The sequence below is a fragment of the Myxine glutinosa genome, chromosome 6 (genome assembly GCF_964187855.1).
Source record: "Myxine glutinosa chromosome 6, kmMyxGlut1.1, whole genome shotgun sequence".
Classification (NCBI taxonomy): Eukaryota; Metazoa; Chordata; class Myxini; order Myxiniformes; family Myxinidae; genus Myxine; species Myxine glutinosa.
The window spans coordinates 18,806,584-18,832,441 of NC_136266.1; positions in this window are offsets into that span (position 1 = coordinate 18,806,584).

Sequence of the window (25,858 nt, forward strand, 5' to 3'; positions counted from 1 at the left end):
ATGCTCTAACCATTGCGCCACCTCGCAGACTCACAGTGGATGCTCTAACCATTCCGCCACCTCGCAGACTCAGAGTTTGTGCTTTAATCATTGCACCATCTCCCAGACTCAGAGTGGACGCTGTAACCATTGCACCACCTCCCAGACTCAGAGTGGACGCTCTAACCATTGCACCACCTCCCAGACTCAGAGTGGACGCTCTAACCATTGCACCACCTCCCAGACTCAGAGTGGACGCTCTAACCATTGCACCACCTCCCAGACACAGAGTGGACGCTCTAACCATTGCACCACCTCCCAGACTCAGAGTGGACGCTCTAATCATTGCACCACCTCCCAGACACAGAGTGGACGCTCTAACCATTGCACCACCTCCCAGACACAGAGTGGACGCTCTAACCATTGCACCACCTCCCAGACACAGAGTGGACGCTCTAACCATTGCACCACCTCCCAGACACAGAGTGGACGCTCTAACCATTGCACCACCTCCCAGACACAGAGTGGACGCTCTAACCATTGCACCACCTCCCAGACTCAGAGTGGATGCTCTAATCATTGCGCCACCAATGCCGGTTGAATGGTATGAAGTGCATTGGAATATGATTCTCCCATGTCCTGGAGGTGCTGCTTCCCATCTTGTCTGCACCCTCCCGCCCCGGCCCACACATTTGGGCCTGTGGAGTATAAGGCCCTCTTACACTGGAATCTCATGACAGGAGGCTTCTTTATCACAGCAGACCAATCGTTGGCCTTACAATGTTTAGTTGGTCGCTGCCCCTGCCATCTTGTATTTTCATTCAACTCCTGCCACTCTCCCAGACAACACGTGGATTATACTAGAAACGCTTACCTTATTACCCTCCTCAAGGCTAAGCTTAGCACTAATTTCTATTTTTTCTTACCTCCTCTCCCCCTCTGTAACATGTGGATCATTCTTCCAGAGTCTCTCATCACGCATCACGTGCATGTCTTCAATTGCCCTGCTCATCTCTACCTCAGGGTCCCAATTCTACCTTTGTGATTTTTCTTCTGTTACGAGTATTTTGCTCTTCCATTAACATGAACACACACACACACACACACACACACACACACACACACACACACACACACACATCTCGTTTTTTCATTTCTGTTCCTTACAATTCTATCCCTCTCTTTCATTTAGAGACACACACACACACACACACACACACACACACACACACACACACACACACACACACACACACACACACACACACACACACACACACACACACACACACACACACACACACACACTTAATTAATTGTACAGTTTCGGTTGTTCCTAAACTTAAATAATTTAAAGGATTGTTGTAAATGATGTTAATTTCACAACATCCCATATTCAACTTTATTTAAATTGTAAACCTCAAACATAGTTTCTCCACCTAAAGCAAGAACCTTAACCCGTAGCAACTGACTAGTTTCCCGACTGCATGGATCATCAGCTGGGCACCGTTCTTCCTCGAGGTTTCGATCATTTCAGCCCAGGACCTCTCCAAACGGCGGATCCACAACCTCGATCATGGATCCACATCAATTGATGGTAAATCAGTGGATCCACAACCTCAGTTGCGTCCAGGCAGTCAGTCAACCCATCAATGCAACATCACTTATCCCAACTTTACTTGCAATAGGATTTAATGTGTTATTGTAGCGACCCATGGGTCCCCCAAGCGAGACCAGCAGCAGAATCTCCTTGCTCCAGCCGGTGACGTCACCGGCGGACAACCTCGGCGCCGGGGTGGCTGGTCACGTGACCACCAAAGCGTGCCGCGCGTGCGGTTATAATCCTTTGCACCTGTCGGTCACGTGACCACCGAAACACGCCTCGCCTGAGAGGCGTGGCTTTCGGTTTCGGTTATGCTTTCGGGTTTTGGATATATATGCAGCCCGATAAACGGGCTTGAGAGAGTTCCCGAGTTGGTTTTTACAATAAACATCTTCTCGGACGAATTTGTGTCTTGCCCGTCACTTCGTCCGTCTCAAGCAAGAGCCCGGCTCTTCATTATCATATATTTATAACTTTCCTTACACACTCTATAATATGATAATATCATTAAATCATTCACATCTTACCCTTAAACACATCAATCGATCAAACAGCATGACCACACCACCTACCTCTCGATCAAACTCTATTTCGAATGTTCAAACTGTCATTTATAACGGTTTTTGGCATGCTGCCGTATCCTAGCAACCACTGATTCCTAGCAACATTAATTTGTAGTATATTTAATTATTATATTGTACTGTATTTACATAAAGATCTCATGAATAATATTATATTGTACTGTACTTGTATTATATTGTACTGTAATATAATATTATATTGTACACTTAGAATGTTCAAACTGTCATTTATAACGGTTTTTGGCATGCTGCCGTATCCTAGCAACCACTGATTCTTAGCAACATTGATTTGTAGTATATTTAATTATTATATTGTACTGTATTTACATAAAGATCTCATGAATAATATTTTTACTATTAGTATTGTATTTCACTAATTCGATTTGGTGTCGTTTTGTGATTTTAAAGAAAACTTGTTTTAATCTACCAACTGTAGCTCCCTGCGCTAACATACGTCTGACTGGTTGTTGTAATTTATTGACCGGTTCAGAGCTGTGTGTGGTTGCTCTCACAGTCCTAATTATTTCACCTGCAACCGTACCATAAAATAGCTTTTTGGGAATGTTGCTGTCTCAGAAAGGCATTCGGACAATGTGGAATGGAAATGCATCTCGTTTATCAAATAATTTGGTGTGAAATTTATTATTATGGATATCAATTTGTAATTCTAAAAAGGAAACTGAAGTGGAGGTTTGGTTTTCCTTTTTAAATTCAAGTTCTTTTGGATATGTATCATCATGAAGCTGCTCAAATATAAATCCATCATTAATTGCCAACAAATCATCAATGAACCTGAAGATGTTTCCGCATCTTCGTGCAGTTGTTAATTTATTCCTGCACATGTTCTGGACCCAATCAAACTCGTACATGTGCAGAAACAAATTTGCAAAGAAAGGGGCCGGATCTGAACCCATGGGTATCCCACTGTCTGCTGGAGTATCTTGGGATCTGAACCCATGGGTATCCCACTGTCTGCTGGAGTATCTTGGGATCTGAACCCATGGGTATGCCGACTGTCTGCTGGAGTATCTTGGGATCTGAACCCATGGGTATGCGGACTGTCTGCTGGAGTATCTTGGGATCTGAACCCATGGGTATGCCGACTGTCTGCTGGAGTATCTTGGGATCTGAACCCATGGGTATGCCAACTGTCTGCTGGAGTATCTTGGGATCTGAACCCATGGGTATGCCGACTGTCTGCTGGAGTATCTTGGGATCTGAACCCATGGGTATGCCGACTGTCTGCTGGAGTATCTTGGGATCTGAACCCATGGGTATGCGGACTGTCTGCTGGAGTATCTTGGGATCTGAACCCATGGGTATGCCGACTGTCTGCTGGAGTATCTTGGGATCTGAACCCATGGGTATGCCGACTGTCTGCTGGAGTATCTTGGGATCTGAACCCATGGGTATGCGGACTGTCTGCTGGAGTATCTTGGGATCTGAACCCATGGGTATGCCGACTGTCTGCTGGAGTATCTTGGGATCTGAACCCATGGGTATGCCGACTGTCTGCTGGAGTATCTTGGGATCTGAACCCATGGGTATGCGGACTGTCTGCTGGAGTATCTTGGGATCTGAACCCATGGGTATGCCGACTGTCTGCTGGAGTATCTTGGGATCTGAACCCATGGGTATGCCGACTGTCTGCTGGAGTATCTTGGGATCTGAACCCATGGGTATGCGGACTGTCTGCTGGAGTATCTTGGGATCTGAACCCATGGGTATGCCGACTGTCTGCTGGAGTATCTTGGGATCTGAACCCATGGGTATGCCGACTGTCTGCTGGAGTATCTTGGGATCTGAACCCATGGGTATGCCGACTGTCTGCTGGAGTATCTTGGGATCTGAACCCATGGGTATGCCGACTGTCTGCTGGAGTATCTTGGGATCTGAACCCATGGGTATGCCGACTGTCTGCTGGAGTATCTTGGGATCTGAACCAATGGGTATGCCGACTGTCTGCTGGAGTATCTTGGGATCTGAACCCATGGGTATGCCGACTGTCTGCTGGAGTATCTTGGGATCTGAACCCATGGGTATGCCGACTGTCTGCTGGAGTATCTTGGGATCTGAACCCATGGGTATGCCGACTGTCTGCTGGAGTATCTTGGGATCTGAACCCATGGGTATGCCGACTGTCTGCTGGAGTATCTTGGGATCTGAACCCATGGGTATGCCGACTGTCTGCTGGAGTATCTTGGGATCTGAACCCATGGGTATGCCGACTGTCTGCTGGAGTATCTTGGGATCTGAACCCATGGGTATGCCGACTGTCTGCTGGAGTATCTTGGGATCTGAACCCATGGGTATGCCGACTGTCTGCTGGAGTATCTTGGGATCTGAACCCATGGGTATGCCGACTGTCTGCTGGAGTATCTTGGGATCTGAACCCATGGGTATGCCGACTGTCTGCTGGAGTATCTTGGGATCTGAACCCATGGGTATGCCGACTGTCTGCTGGAGTATCTTGGGATCTGAACCCATGGGTATGCCGACTGTCTGCTGGAGTATCTTGGGATCTGAACCCATGGGTATGCCGACTGTCTGCTGGAGTATCTTGGGATCTGAACCCATGGGTATGCCGACTGTCTGCTGGAGTATCTTGGGATCTGAACCCATGGGTATGCGGACTGTCTGCTGGAGTATCTTGGGATCTGAACCCATGGGTATGCCGACTGTCTGCTGGAGTATCTTGGGATCTGAACCCATGGGTATGCGGACTGTCTGCTGGAGTATCTTGGGATCTGAACCCATGGGTATGCCGACTGTCTGCTGGAGTATCTTGGGATCTGAACCCATGGGTATGCCGACTGTCTGCTGGAGTATCTTGGGATCTGAACCCATGGGTATGCCGACTGTCTGCTGGAGTATCTTGGGATCTGAACCCATGGGTATGCCGACTGTCTGCTGGAGTATCTTGGGATCTGAACCCATGGGTATGCCGACTGTCTGCTGGAGTATCTTGGGATCTGAACCCATGGGTATGCCGACTGTCTGCTGGAGTATCTTGGGATCTGAACCCATGGGTATGCCGACTGTCTGCTGGAGTATGTTGGGATCTGAACCCATGGGTATGCCGACTGTCTGCTGGAGTATCTTGTTGCCAAATGTAAAAAAACTGTTGTTCAGGAGAAATCGAATACTTTCTTTGAGTTTACTTTTTGAAAAACTGCATGAATATTGATTATCCTTTACAGACCAGTGTGCTCTGTTTTGATATACTGTCATGTATACTTTATTACCTCCTGCAAATGCTTTATCTACCACTCTGTCCAATGCTGTTACTAGCTTGTCATGTGGAATGTTTGTGTACAATGTGGAAAAATGAAAAGTTGAAAGACATTTTGCCTTTGTTATTAATGTTGTGGACACTGTCGATTACTGGTTTGGAATTGTCAATGATCCAGAATTTCTTAATACTTGTACTAGAATAAAACTTCACCTTTTCATGGTAGTTTTTTAAGCATTTATAGATTAGTTTCATTGCCGCTGTAATACTGCCCGACAAAGGTTTCAAACTACATTCTCTACTTGCGATAATGAACCTCATCTTAACAAGGGGTTTTTTTCATTTTTGGGATCCAGTAAATGAATGGTAATTTATGGTGTTTATCCGGAACTAACAGACTTCTCAACTTTTGGTGATTTGTACGGTGTTGTATCAAGTCTGTTTTGTCCTCGTTACTTATTTTGTAGGTCTTTGAAATTCCCGTGTCTAAGCCAAATTCTTCCAAAAGTGTTTGAATGTAGAATGTTTTTCATACAAATGCAATATTATTATTTGCGTTGTCAATTGGAACAATAACATATTGTGTTTGAAGCTGCCTTAAGCAATCACGTGTCTCTGGATTGTTTAAAATTGCCTTTGGATTATTGATTTAAACTTTTATTTTCAAATCAATAACTCTCCTTTTCACATGTTTCTCTACCTCCTCCAACCATAAAGCCATTTGTGTGTTTGGTACTTTATGTTTATCAATTTGTTCTTTCATCCATTCGCCCAGTCCCATCATTGGAAGTTCCATTGCTTTATTCCAGTTTATTCTTTTGTTTACTCTATAATTTGGTCCTTTTGTAAGTAATGCAGGTAATCTTTTATCTTTCACTATTCTGAGATCACCTGTGATGACGTGTTTATGATGTGGATCTTTGAATGCGGAATGTTCACAATTACAATGATGTGTGTTATTTAGCCATTCCTCTACGTCTATAGATTGTACAGTGTCCTTGTAGTTGAAGATCTTTCCCCGAATTGAACTTACCAAAGTGTACACAACTCTTGGTCGCTCTCTCTGTTGTATTGTTTCTGGAAGTTTACTCCACACTTCCTTATGTTGAAGTATTTTCTCGATATTTATCATTTCCACCCCTTTGTTATCAAACATAATTTTGATGATATCATTGTCTTTTCTACGATTCACTTTTTTAGGTTTCTCTTTGTACATTTTATGATCAATCATGTCCAGAATTGCCTCCATGTGTTGGATTGGGAGTTCCTCTTGATCGTCCTCTTCCATTAATCTGTTCACGATTTGCCAAACTTCTTTCAGTTTTTTTTAAAGGTTTTGATCTTAATTCTGCTGCTGTTAAGTAATGTGCAGATATTGGATTTGTTAAGATCTAACCATTCATTTACGATTCGTTGTGGTGTGTCTATAATTGGACATTTACGTCCATAGTTATGTACTCTGTGTCTCTGAGAGTTTCGTGGTAAGTTGTTAAAAACAGAAGCGATGATGTTTACGCCATTTTGCTGTGTATATGTGTCATTAATTCTTTCATTTAATCCATAAGGGTAAGCAGTTCTTAATTCTTTAATCCAGAAAAGTTATCTACGCTTACGCAATTGTGTGATTGTTTTATCTTCCATCCCATTCTTTTTACGGCCATTTCCGCTTATCTTTTCTATAATGTGAACACTGAAGCTCGCATTTTCACAATAAGATAACAATCTTCCATTAACACGAACACACACACACACACACACACACACACACACACACACACACACACACACACACACACACACACACACACACACACACACACACACACACACACACACATCCTTGGCACCCTGGAGCTGCGAAATTCTGCTCATTATAAACTTGTGGGGTTTTTTTCATATGCTTGCCATATGTCATTGGTTTCATTAATCCGACATTGTTGTCTCCGAGTATAATCCAGAAATTTGCTGCATACACCCGAATCCTATCAAAATGTGTCATCAAATTTTCATGCAAAAAAGACGCCACTCCCAAGGATCCCATGAATGCACGTGGTCTTGTTTACCGTGGCTAAATGGGCTGCCGAATTCAGGTGTGAACGGACGCTATTCCCTTCGAGATGGTGCCCACCCACTGGTGCCCACATCGAGGCATCAATTATGAAGGATTGGCATGCTGAGGTCACACAAATATCCACAGTTCTGAGAATTTTTCAAGACGATACTTTCGTGAATATTTCATCCATTAATATTATATATATATATATAATTTTTATTTATTTAAATTTATTACATTTATTTCTTATTATAATTATTATAATTATTTTATAATTTATTACACTTATTTCTTATTATAATTATAATTATTATTTTATAATTTATTATATTTATTTATTATTATTATATTTATTATTATTATTCTTATTGTTTTATAATTTATTACATTTATTTCTTATTATAATTATTATAATTATTTTATAATTTATTACATTTATTTCTTATTATAATTATTATTATTTTATAATTTATTATTATTATATTTATTATTATTATTTTACATTATATATTTCATCCAAAATATTATATATATATATATATATAATAATTATTAATTTATAATTTATTCCATTTATTTCTTATTATAATTATTATTATTTTATAATTTATTATTATTATATTTATTATTATTATATTTATTATTATTATTCTTATTGTTTTATAATTTATTACATTTATTTATTATTATTATATTTATTATTATTATTCTTATTGTTTTATAATTTATTACATTTATTTCTTATTATAATTATTATAATTATTTTATAATTTATTACATTTATTTCTTATTATAATTATTATTATTTTATAATTTATTATTATTATATTTATTATTATTATTTTACATTATATATTTCATCCAAAATATTATATATATATATATATATAATAATTATTAATTTATAATTTATTCCATTTATTTCTTATTATAATTATTATTATTTTATAATTTTTTATTATTATATTTATTATTATTATATTTATTATTATTATTCTTATTGTTTTATAATTTATTACATTTATTTATTATTATTATATTTATTATTATTATTGTTTTATAATTTATTTCTTATTATAATTATTATATAATTTATTACATTTATTTCTTATTATAATTATTATTATTTTATAATTTATTATTATTATATTTATTATTATTATTTTACATTATATATTTCATCCAAAATATTATATATATATATATATATAATAATTATTAATTTATAATTTATTACATTTATTTCTTATTATAATTATTATTATTTTATAATTTATTATTATTATATTTATTATTATTATATTTATTATTATTATTCTTATTGTTTTATAATTTATTACATTTATTTATTATTATTATATTTATTATTATTATTATTATTGTTTTATAATTTATTACATTTATTTATTATTATTATATTTATTATTATTATTCTTATTGTTTTATAATTTATTACATTTATTTCTTATTATAATTATTATAATTAATTTATAATTTATTACATTTATTTCTTATTATAATAATAATTATTTTATAATTTATTATTATTATATTTATTATTATTATTTTACATTATATATTTCACACTGGTAATTCCCTGCTTGTCGTTAAAGGCGGCAAAAAGGGTTGGCGTCAGGAAGGGCATCCGGCCGTAAAACATTGCTTCAAAAAGGGGACAGAAAAACAACAACAACCACGGTCCCCGAAAAAGGCCAACCCCCGCTTTGCGGGGAAAAATGGCCTCTAAAGGTGGTTTTTATTATATATTTCATCCATAAATATTATATATATATATATAATAATTATTAATTTATAATTTATTACACTTATTTCTTATTATAATTATTATTATTTTATAATTTATTATTATAATATTTATTATTATTATTTTACATTATATATTTCATCCATAAATATTATATATATATATAATAATTATTAATTTATAATTTATTACACTTATTTCTTATTATAATTATTATTATTTTATAATTTATTATTATTATATTTATTATTATTATTTTACATTATATATTTCATCCATTAATATTATATATATATATAATAATTATTAATTTATAATTTATTACACTTATTTCTTATTATAATTATTATTATTTTATAATTTATTATTATTATATTTATTATTATTATTTTACATTATATATTTCATCCATTAATATTATATATATATATATATATAATAATTATTAATTTATAATTTATTACATTTATTTCTTATTATAATAATAATAATAATTTTATAATTTATTATATTTATTTATTATTATTATATTTATTATTATTATTATATTTTTTATTATTATTTTACATTATATAATTTATCCATGAATATTTGGGCCTGTTTATATGCTCTTGGCAAGATGGCTCCCACCATAAATCAGCTCACGATTGTCAGCCATGGCTGGCACCACCTCGCTCGCTTTCCAACCTGTTCAGTGCAGATCCAGCCAGGTTCACTACTTGTCTGGTAACTGTTGAAGAAACGTGGCTTCACCACTGGGGTACTGAAACCAAAATTGGAATCAAGTCAACAAGCACAAGCTGTGGTCTGTACCAGCCAATAAAATGTGCACCCAACTCTCATTCATCCAAATCAGGGTTTTCAGCATCAGCAGCAGAACAGTCGGATCACCCTCCATACTGTCAGGACACCCAGTAACCATTACCTGTTTTGACATTTGAAGTCCACCTTCGTGACTGCCAATTCGCCGATGACGAAGAACTGGCTGAAGCAACCGAGAAATGGATGAAAGGGAAATCTGAAAACTTCTATTTCAGTTGCGTCGACATTTTAAAGGACAAATGGTCCAAGAGCATTGAAGTTGAGGGACATTATGTTGAAAAATGAAAATGTTTGATGTCTCTTGGACTTTGCAGAGTATCTCATTCCAGGAACCTTTTGAACTCCCCTAATACCTGCGGTATTCAATTTGGGTGCACGGAGATTGTGACGAGTTTTGGATGTGGCACAGGCATGATGGGCCAAATGTCCTCCTCTTGTGTTCAATTTCCCATGAGGAGTTTCCATCTAATCATATCCAATTTGCTGTGATCTAGTACGACAGGTATGTCATCATATTAGGAACAGAAATAAATCATATTAAGGAAATGAAATCTGCATCAAGGCATCATTCGAAGAGAGCAAATACCCGGTGTGATTTGGGAACATTATTAAAATGTAATGCATTAATTAACCCTTCCCCAGGTAATGTATAAATAATTACCCGATGTGGGAGATTTTGAGGCTTTCGAAATCATCAAACAGGTTTTTCGTTTGGAATGTCGCCGAAGTTGGATAAATATGGATAAAAGGATGGAGTGGGACAGCAGGCAAGGGATAGGCAGGAGGGGCAAAGGATGTAATGGGGGAGGGGGCGAGAAATGGGGAAGGGGGGAAAATGATGGGGTGGGTCAGGGGGCGAAGGATGGGGTGTGACAGGGGTGAACGATGGGCAGGGGGGGGGGGGATGAACGCTGAAGTGGGACAGCAAGCGAGAGATAGGGTTGGACAGGGAGTGAAGGATGTGGTGGGGGGTGGGGGGGGCAAGAAATGGACAGGAGGGGGTGAAGGATGGAGTGTGACAGGGACAAGGGATGAGGAGTGGGGGGCAAATGATGGGATGGGACAGCGGGCAAGGGATAGGCAGGAAGGGCAAAGGATAGAGTGGGATAGCAGGCAAAGGATGGGGTGTGACAGGAGCAAACAATGGTGAAGGTTGAGGTGGGACCACAAGTGAGGGATGGGGTGGGACAGGGGGTGAAGGATGTAATGGGGGAGGGGCGAGAAATGGGGAAGGGGGGAAAATGATGGGGTGGGCCAGGGGGCGAAGGATGGGGTGTGACAGGGGTGAACGATGGGCAGGGGGGGAGGTGAACGCTGAAGTGGGACAGCAAGCGAGGGATGGGGTTGGACAGGGAGTGAAGGATGTAGTGGGGGGGGGGGCAAGAAATGGGCAGGAGGCGGTGAAGGATGGAGTGTGACAAGGACAATGGATGAGGAGTGGGGGGCAAATGATCGGGTGGGCCAGCGGGCAAGGGATAGGCAGGAGGGGCAAAGGATGGAGTGGGACAGCGGGCAAAGGATGGGGTGTGACAGGAGCAAACAATGGTGAAGGTTGAGGTGGGACAGGGAGTGAAGGATGTGGTTGGGGGGAGGGGGGTGGAGAAATGGGAAAGGGGGGCAAAGGATGGGGTGGGACAGTGGATAAGGGGTGGGCAGGAGTGGACGAAGGATGGGGTGGGACAGCGGGCAAAGGATGGGTTTGGGTGGGGGGGGGGGGCGAGAGATGGGGAATGGGCTGAGTAATGGGGGTGGGGGGGGGGTGAAAATGGGGAAGGGGGTGAAAATGGGGAAGGGGGTGAGGGATGGAGAGGGGCGAAGGATGGGGCACTAGGTGGATAAGTTGTTTAGGCGACAAGGACATATTGATTAGATTTTGGTTCAGGTCCGAATCCAGACCTGGCCTATCATTGGGATACAAAACGTACCCTGCTGAAGGTATGCACTTTATCGAATACCCGTTCTAGTTATGCCTCCGCCCCCAAAGGTGGCCTGGCCGGAGGCATTATGTTTTCGGGTTGTCCGTCCGTCGGCTAAACCGGGCTAAACCTAAATACGGGCTAAACCGGGCTAAATACGGGCTAAAATACGGGCTAAAATCCGGTCTAAACCTCGTTTTTCTCAGCAACCACATATCCAATTTAGACGAAACTTTCAGGGTAGGAGTGACACCCGTGCAGAATATTTGTATGATAATTGTGACATCATAGGTCACGTGGTATGGCAGCCACCTTGGATAAAACGCAAATAATTAAAAAATTATTTCTCGGAAACCGCTGAATGGAAAAATTTGAAACTTGGCACATTGTCAATTACTCCCAATGGGGAACAAAAGCATGATGATGATGTCATCATGGGTGAAGTGGTATACCAGCCAAAAATGTTTAAATTGAATTCCTTATCCTAAAAATCTGAAATTGCATGCACATGATCTATGACCCATTTGTATTGAAGTATTACATTTCTGACATCATGGGTCACATGGTTTGGCAGCCATATTGGATTGAAATAAAATATAAAATAATTATATCTCTGAAACCGCTTAACCTATGAATGCGAAAATTTACAAATACCATCTAACTCCATTGTTGCATATACTGTATATTGAAAATTATGATGTCGTAGCTCATGTGGTTTGGCAGCCATATTGGATTGAAGGGAAATATAAAATCATTATATCTCTGAAACTGCTTACCCTATCGATGCGAAATTTTACAAATACCATCTAGCACCATTGTTACATATAGTTTGAAAATGATGTCCTAGGTCACGTGGTGTGGCAGCCATCTTGGATAGAAAAACGAGCCATATCCGATCAACACAAAACTACACAAACGTGATCCCCTACCCATACATATGCAGAGTGTACATTTTTAAAGGTCATATGTCATGTGGTATGGCAGCCATATTAGCTTGAAAGCCAATATTTAAGAAAAATCCCTTCTCTGAAACCGCTTCACCAATCGATGTGAAACCTGTCATGGCTGGTGAAAATGTGATAACCTGTACCTGAAAACAGGTGAAGGGATTTAAATCAAACTTGTTTATTTTTAGGACAGTGAACGAGGGCATCTACCCGTTATGGGACTAGGCGGAGGCATATTGGTGACACAGTCGCATTGTTCTAGTTATTTTATGTTTTTCATATAAAAATGGATATCATTAATCACATGATCAGCACATGCATGTATTTATGAAAAGTCACGAATTAATAAGGGAATTTCAACTCACCTTTCCCATATCCCATGATCACCAAATGACCACGTGATGGTTCCATATTTCCATCACCGATTCTACAACTACTTCAATCATTCAACGGCTACAAATATTCCCACCTATACTGGTAGGGTTTTTCACGAACAGGCTGGACAGGATCAACGTTCATCTGAAGGTGAATTTGGGCGGGAATTTTGTCATTTGTTCAGGGTGCCGGCGATAACTACCTTACTCTTCAAGAAAGACACCGCTGGATGTTTAACGTTCAGTAACTACAGGTGCTGGCAGACAGGACATCCGGCTTAATGACCTGGTCCGAGGGACGCCGCAACCACATAGCCTCGTATGCGAAATACCAGGATGACGGTTTACAGATTGGTCGACATTCGATAGGTGGACAGGTGAAAAGCGAGTGTGCATACCTGCAGCGAGCTATCCTACCTGCCCATCTCAGACAATGAATGCACAATGCAATTAAAATGCTTATTTTGACCTTATTTTGATGTCCACCTTATTTTGACTCCGTCGCTGGGATCCTTTAAAATATGCCATATAAAAGCCCCTATAACGGACACATGCAAACTTTGAAAATATTAAATATATAATAAAGATCAAGCGCTTTCGATTTTGCTCTTGAACGTAAATCCATCACTATCAGAATGAGTATCGACTTGTTATACCGCGGTTTGTAAGTGACGAGCCTACCTGTGGCTTGTAGGTGTATGATATCACATCCCGAGTAGTCGTGTCCGCAACAAACAACACCGAACCCAGCATCCCAAACAGGTACGGACGAGTCTGCTTCTCGAACTGACGATGTCGAGTGGATCGGAGTCCGGGCGGGTCGAGCTCGGTGCGGGGAGAGGGGGGGGGGGGGGCGTTAACATAGAACAGGGTGGGGGGGGGGGGGGGCACTCAACGCGCTGCGGGGGTTTATTATAGCGCGTGGGAAGATCCGTGATCCGCAGCCATTAGGGAGGATTCGTGCACAGTTCTCCTCCCGAACGGGATCCACTCGACTCGGATTTCAAAGGGGAGGAACGCGCTCTTTCTGTCGGGAACGCGCGTTTACACTTCACCTGGCGCACCGAGTGAGCGCACGGATCCCGATACACGGATCGTCGGATCTCCTTTCCCACGATGACACATTCCTCCCTCCACCCCTAATCACGCACATCTGATGGACGCAAAACCCACCGTTCGAATCCACCAGAGCTGTAAACCCCGTTTTCGATGCTCACCTGTATAGACACCGCGCTTAGCAGGTGTTAACCCCAATCCCGACAAGTCCACCTGGCTATATTTACATAAGCTCACGTCATCATACAAATTACAAAAATGCATTTCGTACATAAACAGTTTAATAACCTATAAGTATTACATCGTCATTATCTTCAACGCAGATTTTAACAATGCTTAATGATCTTAGTCAAAGATCATTGATTAACTCGTGGTCGTGGAGTTAATGGTCGTTAACCTCATCCCCACCTCTCCTGGTTATCATTGTGCGATAAATGGCTTTCATACTTTATGCAGCACAAGGTACCTCCTCATGATGCTCGGCTGGTTATTGTAAAATATAAATGTAATATATAAATGTAAATGTAAATGTAAATGTGAATAAAAATAAAAATATAAATAAAATATAAATATAAGGTAACTAAAACTAAAATTAAAACTAAAGTTATAAATATAAAAATATAAATAAAACAAAAATATAAATCAAAAAAAAAAAAAATACAAACAAAAATAAAAACATAAATATAAATATAAATATAAATATAAATAAAATATAAAATATGAAATATAAAATATAAAATTAAAAAACAAAAAACAAAAACAAAAAAAAAAAAAAAAAGAAAAAAAAGAAAAAAAAGTAAAAAAAAAAATTAAAAACTAAAACTAAAACTAAAACAAACTAAAGCTAAAAATTTTAATTTTAACAATGCTTAATGATCTTAGTCAAAGATCAATGATTAACGCATGGTCGTGGAGTTAATGGTCGTTAACCTCATCCCCACCTCTCCTGGTTATCATTGTGCGATAAATGGCTTTTATACTTCATGCAGCACATGGTACCTCCTCATGATGCTCAGCTGGTTATTGTAAAATATATATGTAAAATACTAGTACCCGACTGCAAAGCCGCAGTGATACTGTGGATCACTGTGGCATCAGTAGGTTAGGTAGTTGGTAGTCGGTAGGTGTAGTAGGTACCGTCAGTGTAGTAGGTGTAGGAGGTGTAGTAGGTGTAGGAGGTGTAGTAGGTGTAGTAGGTATAGTAGGTGTAGTAGGTGTAGTAGGTACCATTTGCATTCTGGATGAGATTAAAATTGACCAAATTTACTTCTTGATTAATTCGGTGAATTCTGTCTCAACTTCGGATATTTCCGGCCGTGAAAAACTATCCCCGACGGCCGCGAGATTTCTAAAAAATAATTCTTCGTCAATTTTAGAATATTTGACGCCGTTTTCAGCGTCGGAAACGCGTAGTAAGCTTTTTAAAAATATTTTTCAAATGCTAGAATCTCATTGGTTCAGATTCGGTGTTTGGTGACGACTTTCGTTGAAGATAACGAGGTTGGTCTTAACGTATTTTAATTACAAATTAGAGGTGCATTAGATTGTGAATCAAACAAAGACGGGTGAAACAAACTCCTATTGAACTTTTTCGCAATTGTTTTATGCATACTTCCGCATCCGGAATATGGCGGCCTCCATTGCGTGATTTGGTTTTAGAAATATTTTTTCAAATGCTCGAATCTCATTGGTTCCGGTGTTTGGTGACGCTTTTCGTTGAAGATAACTAGGCCCGTGCGGGCCGAGGTTGGTCTTAAAGTATTTTAATTATCAATAATTAGAGGTGCATAAGATTGTGAATCAAACAAAGACGGGTGAAAGAAACTCCTATTGAACGTTTTTCAATTTGTTATGCATACCTCCGCATCCACAAGATGGCGGCCTCCATTGCGCTTCGGAATTCTCAAGCCAAGGGATACAGCATAATCTGGTTTTCGACATAATACGTACGCGTTTATTGACAACACCGGCTTCGCCGGCGACTAGTACCCGACTGCAAAGCCGCAATGAGCCGGCGAAGCCAAAGCCTCTTGCCACTATTTTACCCATCACTATGGCATCAGTAGGTTAGGTAGTTGATAGTAGGTCGGTGTAGGTACCGTACCTGGTAAGACTTGGTAAAAGAGAAGAGCAGACAGTCCTCCCCAATACCTACATACAATAAATGTCACAAGAAGCTTAAGGAAGTAACTATACGATGTGCTAGCTTAAGGCCTATTTTAAGAAATTTTAACTGGGCTTAACATACGTTTTCACAGTATGTGTGTAGTCTTCTAACTTCAGTCGCTGTCAGGACTGGTTCTCTCCGGGCACTGCGGCTTCCTCCACCAGAAGAAGTTAGCTTGCAGCAAGATCAGTGCTGACAGATCAGACGATGGCGCCGTTTCAACGGCAATGTGTGACTGTCGTTAATGAAACAGAGCTTTCTTTCTTTATGTAAACCGCTTGTACCGTATTTCTGGCTGTGAAAAACTATCCCCTACGTCCACGAGATTTCTAAAAAATAATTCTTCATCAATTTTAGAATATTTCACGCCGTTTTCAGCCTCCGAAACGCGTAATAAGCTTTAAAAAAATATTTTTCAAATGCTCGAATCTCATTGGTTCCGGTGTTTGGTGACGCTTTTCGTTGAAGATAACCAGGCCCGTGCGGGCCGAGGTTGGTCTTAAAGTATTTTAATAATAAATTGGAGGTGCATAAGATTGTGAATCAAACAAAGACGGGTGAAAGAAACTCCTATTGAACGTTTTTCAATTTGTTATGCATACTTCCGCATCCGCAAGATGGCGGCCTCCATTGAGCTTCGGAATTCTCAAGCCAATAGTCCTGTAGCTAAATGGGATTTTTCAGCTCAAGCTGGAAATTTAGTATATAGTTTTTTTAAAATTGATTTGTATAGCTTAGGGTGTTCTCTTTCCTAATCTGTCAGGTGAACCTGGGTCACCCTTGAGCGTTTTGAGAAATTCAAGATGGCGTCCAAGATGGTTGCCATTTCATATTATCGGCTATAACTTCTTTCATATTTAACCTAGGATGATATTTTTAGTGTCTAGTCATATGTTGTAGGGGTCAAGGAATCCTTATAAATCAATTAAAACGTCGGTAAGTGATTACATCATGTTAAATCCAAGATGGCTGCCATTATGGCCACCAAATCATGTTTTAGGCTTTAATATGCTTCATACTTAACTTAAAGTGGTAATTTCGGTGTCTAATCAAATGTTTTGCGGGTCAAGTAATCCAATTTAAATCATTTAAAAGGTTTTTGAGGGATGTCATGTTTAATCCAAAGATGCTGGCCAATAGAGGCCTACAGGTGGCTACTGCCTCAACTCAAGCTTTTTGAGTGGTAACATACATGAAAAATGATAACCAATCAAATCAGTCTAAATACACTCAGTTACGCAATCAATGTGTCCTTTTTTGGCAACAACCTGTACTCTTACAGGCGCAAAATATTGTGCAGTTCAAATTATACTTTGTACAACTACACACACGAGTAATACACGGCGTGACACTTTGGCATCCACATCGGATTAGACGCATGATAGACTCCGGAGCGAGTTCTGTGTTGACTGGAAGAGAAATTGGTTGGAGATTTTTCATTTGTGTGTCCTTCCTCCAGCCATATGGTTCTGGATCCAGTTCTGGTGGATTGTTATCCTCCAAAGAACGCCACACAATGGCTTGGTGATGGGCCCTTTTTACATTCTCTGCAAACGCCTCATTGGTTGGAGGAAGAGAGCATAGTTTCGGCGGGGATGGTGAAGCCTGTCCTGTTTTGGATGCCCATACCTTCCATCGTGCTTCAGACATTGACTCGCTGGAACTTTGTCTATAACACGCTGACATGAATGCAGTGGCCTGTCCAGTAACTTCTTGTATTGGAGTGTCCATTACACCAAGAAGTGACAGGGAGTATCTATCACCCAATACCTTCAGAGCAGTGGCCTTGCCTATCCCATAGCAACATGCTACAGTATCACACCTGGTCAATGCGTGGGCAGCGAGGATTTCAGTAACTATGGATGCATGTTTCTCCACTGTTTTTCCAATGTCAATGACTGTTCTGTCCTTGATTGGGGATTCCATGTCTTTACAATTCCTGGTTATATATTACATTGTAGCGGCTACCGCTGGGTTTACACAATCGCCGTGCACCTACCAAGGACGCGGAGCGATCACCATGCCGGGCTCGTCCCGGACGCCCGGGCAGGCCCGCTCTCAACTTGCCAGGCCTCGTCCGGGACGCCCGGGCATGCCCGCCCTCGACTTGCCAGGCCGCGTCCAGGATGCCCGGCCACGCCCCCTCTCGCCTTTCCCGGGCAAACGCTCCGGGATAATGTGTATATATATTGCTGCCCGATAAACGGGCTTTTCAGAGTACCCGAGTTGTTTTGTTTCAATAAAGAAACTCGGACGAATTCCAGCTTTTTGTCGCGTCCATTCTTCCGATTACTTGGGAGCACAGCTCCTACAACATAATATAACAGTCACAGCTACTATCAGAAATGTAAGATGTCAGATTTTCAAAGATGACACCAATGTTAGCATCACATGTTTAAAACGACATCAAGTTTAGCCTAGTGCTCAAATGGCAGCCATCTTTGGTTTAACATGTGATCCCTCAACAACCTTTTAAATCGCTTAATTGGATTACTTGACCCAAAAACATATACTGTACCTAGACACCATTATTACGACTTTAAGTTAAATATGAAGCATATTAAAGCCTAAAACATGATTTGGTGGCCAAAATGGCAGCCAGCTTGGATTTACCATGATGTAATCACTTACCGACGTTTTAATTGATTTATATGGATTCCTTGACCCCTACAACATATGACTAGACACTAAAAATATCATCCTAGGTTAAATATGAAAGAAGTTATAGCCGATAATATGAAATGGCAACCATCTTGGACGCCATCTTGAATTTCTCAAAACGCTCAAGGGTGACCCAGGTTCACCCGACAGATTATGAAAGAGAACACCCGAAGCGATACAAATCAATAAAACAAAAACTATATACTCAATTTCCAGGTTCAACCAGGGTTCTACCAGACTACAAGGTACCTCCTCATGATGCTCGGCTGGTTATTGTAAAATATAAATGTAAAATATAAATGTAAATGTAAAATATAAATAAAATATAAATATAACGTAACTAAAACTAAAACGAAACTAAAACTAAAGTTATAAATATAACTAAAACTAAAATATAAATATAAAAATATGAATAATATAAAAATATAAATCAAATATAAAATTAAAAATACAAATAAAAATACAAACAAAAATAAAAACAAATATAAATATAAATATAAATACAAATAAAAATATAATATAAAATATAAAATATAAAATATATAATATATAATATAAAATATAAAATATAAAATTAAAAACCAAAAACCAAAAACCAAAAACAAGAAACAAAAAACAAAAAACAAAAAACAACACCAATCTAAAACTAAAACTAAAACTAAAATCAAAATAGAAATTAAAATTAAAATTTAAAACAAAAACAAAAACAAAAAATTAAAATAAAATAAAATAATAAAAACTTAAACTAAAACTAAAACTAAAACTTAAATTGAAATTAAAATAAAAAATAAAAATAAAAATTAAAAACTAAAACTAAAAGTAACAAGTACAAAAAGTTTTTATTAAAACAAAAGCCGCGTCGATGTTACACAATGCCTAGATGCAGCTGTGCCTATAACGTCGATGTTATAGGCACAGGACATTCCTATTGATTCGATTACTTGATGTTATTTTTGTGCAAAGTGAAAATATATCTCGGCAATTTCCCGTGTGTGGCGACGAATTTTTAATATATCTCGGCATTTTCCCGTCTGTTATTTCAGAAGGTGTATGACTAACCATGCCGCGATTGAAAAAAATATATATCTCGGCAATTTCCTGTGTGTGGCGACACGTCAACGAAGCTATGCTCCTCTCTCCACATTATTGTGACGACGTATAAATTAAATATTTCATCGTGACGATTGTCATCAAATGGACGAATTTTTAATATATCTCGGCATTTTCCCGTCTGTTATTTCAGGCGGTGTATGACTGGCCATGCCGTGATTGTAAAAAAATATATCTCGGCAATTTCTCGTGTGTAGCGACACGTGAACGAAGCTATGCTCCTCTCTCCACATTATTGTGACGACGTATAAATTAAATATTTCATCGTGACGATTGTCATCAAATGGACGAATTTTTAATATATCTCGGCATTTTCCCGTCTGTTATTTCAGGCGGTGTATGACTGGCCATGCCGTGATTGTAAAAAAATATATCTCGGCAATTTCTCGTGTGTAGCGACACGTGAACGAAGCTATGCTCCTCTCTCCACATTATTGTGACGACGTATAAATTAAATATTTCATCGTGACGATTGTCATCAAATGGACGAATTTTTTATATATCTCGGCATTTTCCCGTCTGTTATTTCGGGCAGTGTACGACTGACCATGCCGTGATTGTAAAAAAATATATCTCAATGGACTTGAAGTTACAGGCCTTTGAGAATTCATTTCGTTCTATAAAGGGCAACTTTCATCGGATTTTCTTCCCGTTTTTTTTCAACCGAGTCTAAAACTATGTTAGCGACTGTGAAAAATGGAATGATATATCGAATTTGATTTGAAATAAAACTGTGTGAGAGAGGAAGACACCACGGACCTACAAAACAGGCCTCAAAGCTATGCGAGTTAATAAAATGGTGGATATTTGTTTATATGAAGCCTCTCCCACAATGGGTGGAGCTATGGTTCCCAGAATGGGTGGAGCTATGGTTCCCAGAATGGGTCGAGCTTTGAGGTTTTGTCTTCTCTGCAAGAAGAACAAGAAGAACAAGAACAACAACAGAGGGCACTCTATGACCAGCGTCTTGCGACGCGGCTAAAAATTAAAATTTTAACAATGCTTAATGATCTTAGTCAAAGATCAATGATTAACTCATGGTCGTGGAGTTAATGGTCGTTAACCTCATCCCCACCTCTCCTGGTTATCATTGTGCGATAAATGGCTTTTATACTTCATGCAGCACATGGTACCTCCTCATGATGCTCGGCTGGTTATTGGAAAATATAAATGTAAAATATATATGTAAATATAAATGTAAATGTAAATAAAAATAAAAATATAAATAAAATATAAATACAGTATAAGGTAACTAAAACTAAAACTAAAACTAAAGTTATAAATATAACTAAAACTAAAACTAAAACTCAAATATAAATATAAAAATATAAATAAAACAAAAATATAAATCAAATATTAAAAAAAAAAAAAAAATACAAACAAAAATAAAAACATAAATATAAATATAAATATAAATATAAATAAAATATAAAATATAAAATATAAAATTAAAAACCAAAGAAACAAAAACAAAAACAGAAACAAAAATTAAAATTAAAATGTAAAAAAAACAAACAAAAATTTTTTTTAAAAACAAACTAAAACTAAAACGAAAACTAAAAATTTAAATTTTAACAATGCTTAATGATCTTAGTCAAAGATCATTGATTAACTCATGATCATGGAGTTAATGGTCGTTAACCTCATCACCAACTCTCCTGGTTATCATTGTGCGATAAATGGCTTTTATACTTTATGCAGCACATGGTACCTCCTCATGATTGCTCGGCTGGTTATTGTAAAATATATATGTAAAATATAAATGTAAATGTAAATGTAAATAAAAATAAAAATAAAAATATAAATAAAATATAAAGAAAATATAAATATAAGGTAACTAAAACTAAAACGAAAGTTATAAATATAACTAAAACTAAAACTAAAACTCAAATATAAATATAAAAATATAAATACAACAAACAACAACAACATGCATTTTAAGGCCATTTTCCCTGCTAGAGCGGGGGTTAGCCTTGCAGTCCACATGACAATCTTCTCTATCTTGCCCTATTTTCTGCATCACTCCTTGTTAACCCCCTTGCCCGCATTTCTTCTTCCACCATCTTTAGCCAAGTCTTTCTCGGTATTCCCCGTCCTCTACTTCCTTCTACATTCATTTCCATCACTCTTCTCAACCAGTCAATTTCATCCTTCCTCAACACATGACCAAACCATCTCAACCTGTTCCTCTTCACAGCATCAATCACAGGCTCTATTCCCATCATCTTTCGCAATTCATCATTTGTCTTCCTCTCTCTCAACGATACTCCGCACATCCATCGACCCATTCGCATTTCCACCCTTTCCAACCTTCGTTGCTGCTCTACGTTCATTACCCATGTCTCGCTCCCATAAATCATAACACTTATCATACATGCAGCATACACCTTTCCCTTCAGCTTCAACGACACTACCCTCCTCATCAGCACACCACTCAGTTCCCGAAACTTCTTCCATGCACATCTCACTCGAGCAACCGTTGCCGAGTCTGATCCACCTTCTCCATTCAGCATGTCTCCGAGGTAGCAAAATGTTTTCACACCTTCCATCTTCACACCGTCTCCAAGATCCAACTCAACATTTCCTCCATGTGCAGCTCCCTCTGTGCACACCTTACATTTGAATGTAGCTGCCACACTGGATAATGACCCCCTCAGACCACTACATTTTTTATGAACCCACTCAGCGCACATTGTACATTGAATGGAGTTCACTCCGACACCCTTCCTGCACACGGCACATGGCCACTTCCCAGTTCTTTCCACCTCACCACATGCTTTACCACTTGCCATCACCTTCGTCTTTCCGATATTCACCTTCAGACCTTTTGTCTCCATACATTCCTTCCACTTGTTCATCTTTTCCTTCAGTCCATCCATACTTTCCGCAATCAACACCAGATCATCTGCATAGAACAACTCCCACGGTAAACCCTCCTTCACGTTCTGTGCCAGTGCCTCCATCACAGCTACAAATAGTAGTGGACTTAGTACCGACCCCTGATGCACTCCCACCTTCACCTCAAACTCACCACTGTTCAAGTCCTTCGTCCTTACAGTTGTGCACGCTCTTTTGTACATTGCCATCACTACTCTGATCAACCATTCCTCCACTCCTAACTTCCTCAATGCCCATGTCAATACTTTGCGTGGAACCCTATCAAATGCTTTCTCCAGATCAACAAACCCAAGAAACAACTTCTTCCTCTTCTCCATGTACTTCTCCTGCAACTGCCTCACAATAAAAAGCGCGTCTGTCGTGCCTCTTCCTGGCATAAACCCAAACTGCATTTCGTCGATCTTCACTTTCTTCCTTATCCTCCTCTCCAACACCCTTTCCAATACCTTCATTCCATGCTCCAATAACTTTATCGCTCGGTACGAGCCACACTCCAGAGGGTCACCTTTCCCCTTGTATAGAGGGACGAGGGTACTCAGTTCCCAATCCACTGGAATGCGGCCTTCTTTCACCACCAGATTACAGATCTCTGTCATTCTCTTCACACCCCAACTTCCTGCTGCCTTCAACATACGTATATCCCACAACTCCCGTCGGACCTCCCACCTTTCTACTCTTCATTGCTTTTATCGCTTCCTCAACTTCCTTCTCAGTTATCTTCTCTGCCGGTCCTAAAACTGGGTTACTCTCTATGTTTCCATCCCATTCATTCTCTGTGTTCAACAGCATTTCCATATATCTTTTCCATCTTCCTTTAATTCCATCTGGGTCCACAACGATTTGTCCCACTTCATCCTTCAAGCAACTCACCCCCATCACATCACACCTCTCTTTCGCTATCTGCTTTGCAATCCTGAATACTGCTCTCTGACCCTCTTCCGAATCCAAGCATTCTCCGAACATTTTCTTACATGCCTCCTGCGCCTTTGCTACCTCTTTCTTTGCAGCCTTCTTGGCTGCCTTATAACTTTCATGCTCTGCTGTTTCTGCTCCCGTACCCTTTGCCTTCTGCCACTCCTTGAACATCTTCCTCTTCTCGTCAATCCTATTTCCAACTTCATCATCCCACCACCATGTTTCCGAGTGCCTCGGTGGTCCTTTTGTCCATCCACATACCTCACCAACGGCTCCCAACAGGCTAGCTTTCATTGACATCCAACCACTTTCAAGCTCAACCACATCATCCTCTACCCTACTCAGCCTCTCTTTTAATGCCTCCCTTACTGTCACCTCTTTCAACCTCCACACCTTCATTCTCGGTTGGTACTTCACCCGCCGAGCTCTCCTCGCACTTTTCACCCTTATGTCGCAGACAACCAAGTGGTGCTGTGAAACAGCCTCCTCCCCCGGGATCACCTTTGTGTCCCGGAGGTGCCCCCTATCTTGCCTACGCACCATCAGGTAGTCAACGGTTGTCGTCGACCCACCTGACGTGTATGTAACAAGCTTATTATCCTCTTTCTGGAACTGAGTATTACAAATCAACAAATCAGCTCCATCAGCAAACTCCAAAATCCTTTCACCTTCTCCATTTCTCACACCATATCCGTAACCCCCATGAACTCCCTCAAAACCATCCATACTCCTTCCCACATGTCCATTTAGGTCTCCTCCTACCACAACAACTTCCTCATCTTTCACGTTTTCCATCAGCTTCTCTATCGCACACCAGAACTTGTCCTTCTCTTCATCGCTCCGACCAACCTGCCGAGCATATCCCGAGATGACGTTCACCAAGAGCTTTCCAATCATCATTTTCACATAATCAACCTATCACTCACTCTAGTCACACTCACCACACTGTCTACAAACTCCTCAGAAAACAGAACACCAACACCATTCACGCCCTCCAGGCACCCTTGCCACACAAACTTGTATTTCTGTCCCTGCCTACCCTTCACCATTCTCACACCACTTCCCTTCCATCTCGTCTCTTGCACACAACATATGTCCACTCTTCTTCTGACCAATACTTCCACCACTTCTCCTGATCTCCCTGTCATTGTCCCTACATTCCATGTCCCAAACCTCAGAAACCGATCTCCACTTCGGGCTGTACCCTGCCCATATGTAGTCGTAATTGTCATGGTTTTCTTTTTGAGGCAATGTTTTTATGGTCGGATGCCCTTCCTGACGCCAACCCTCTTAGTCGTCTCTTACGACATGCAGGGATACGGTGTACCTATTCTAATCCAGGGTACACACTGGGGAACGTTTAAAATATGGAAATTCTGTGGGGGGGGGGGGGCGCATCACGGCTGCGGGGGCCCCGTCAGCACCACGCCACGGCGGCCCGGTCAGCACCACACCACGTCGGCCCGGTCAGCACCACACCACGTCGGCCCGGTCAGCACCACACCACGTTGGCCCGGTCAGCACCACACCACATCGGCCCGGTCAGCACCACACCACGTCGGCCCGGTCAGCACCACACCACGTCGGCCCGGTCAGCACCACACCACGTCGCCCCGGTCAGCACCACACCACGTCGGCCCGGTCAGCACCACACCACGTCGGCCCGGTCAGCACCACACCACGTCGGCCCGGTCAGCACCACACCACGTCGGCCCGGTCAGCACCACACCACGTCGGCCCGGTCAGCACCACACCACGTCGGCCCGGTCAGCACCACAC